Genomic DNA, 1,074 nt, shown 5'->3' with positions numbered 1-1,074 from the left:
AGCAGGAAGTAGAAATTCTGCTGGGAAATGGAAGAAACAAATGAAAGGAATGCAGTGCTGCTTGGGTCTGGTCACAGGACATGAGGCATTGGTGATTCTTGCAGTTACAGTCACTAAGTTACTGGAAGAGGGATAATGCCCCTGGACAGCCACATCAGCAGCTCTGGCACCTTCTTCTGAGCTAGCAGTGATGGCAGCATTGTGTGGGAGGTCAGAGAAAAGCAAGGGGGCTGACTGGAAACAAAAACCAGAGGGAGCTGGGTAAATGGAAAGAGACTCTGGTGGTGGGGAGCACAGGGAGAACCTCCAAAGGGCAGGAGGGCATGGGGACACAGAAATAAAGCAGAGAGGACCTTCCCTTCCCTTCCCTTCCCTTCCCTTCCCTTCCCTTCCCTTCCCTTCCCTTCCCTTCCCTTCCCTTCCCTTCCCTTCCCTTCCCTTCCCTTCCCTTCCCTTCCCTTCCCTTCCCTTCCCTTCCCTTCCCTTCCCTTCCCTTCCCTTCCCTTCCCTTCCCTTCCCTTCCCTTCCCTTCCCTTCCCTTCCCTTCCCTTCCCTTCCCTTCCCTTCCCTTCCCTTCCCTTCCCTTCCCTTCCCTTCCCTTCCCTTCCCTTCCCTTCCCTTCCCTTCCCTTCCCTTCCCTTCCCTTCCCTTCCTCTACCTTACATCTCTGGCCAAAAAGAAAGGAGTATTCTAAGATAAAGAATAAAACCCAAGGGAAACAAAGCTGAGACCATATTGCTGCTGCAGAGAAAGCTTCATTAGCCCTGTTGGCACAGCAGTAATGAGAGAAGAACCCCAAAACAGTAGGAGTGATATTACAGGACTGACTGACAGGGGAGGATGTGGTGCATTTTCCGTCTCTTGATGTCTTCAAGCCAAGCCAAATGCCTGTCTGAAGCTATCTTAGTCAGACAAGTTACTGATTTCAGAGTAACATGGCGAAATTTTCATGACCGTAGGTACAGGAGGTCAGGCAGCGCAATTCCTTCCTGCTCACCCCGGAAATCTGCAGGAAGGAAACGCAAAGGCAGATCACAAGAACATGATGCTATTTGTGCTCTTGGATAGGACTTC

This window comes from Corvus brachyrhynchos, unplaced genomic scaffold (genome assembly GCF_000691975.1).
Source record: "Corvus brachyrhynchos isolate BGI_N302 unplaced genomic scaffold, ASM69197v1 scaffold365, whole genome shotgun sequence".
NCBI classification, from domain to species: Eukaryota; Metazoa; Chordata; class Aves; order Passeriformes; family Corvidae; genus Corvus; species Corvus brachyrhynchos.
Note: the sequence above shows the minus strand (reverse complement) of the source record.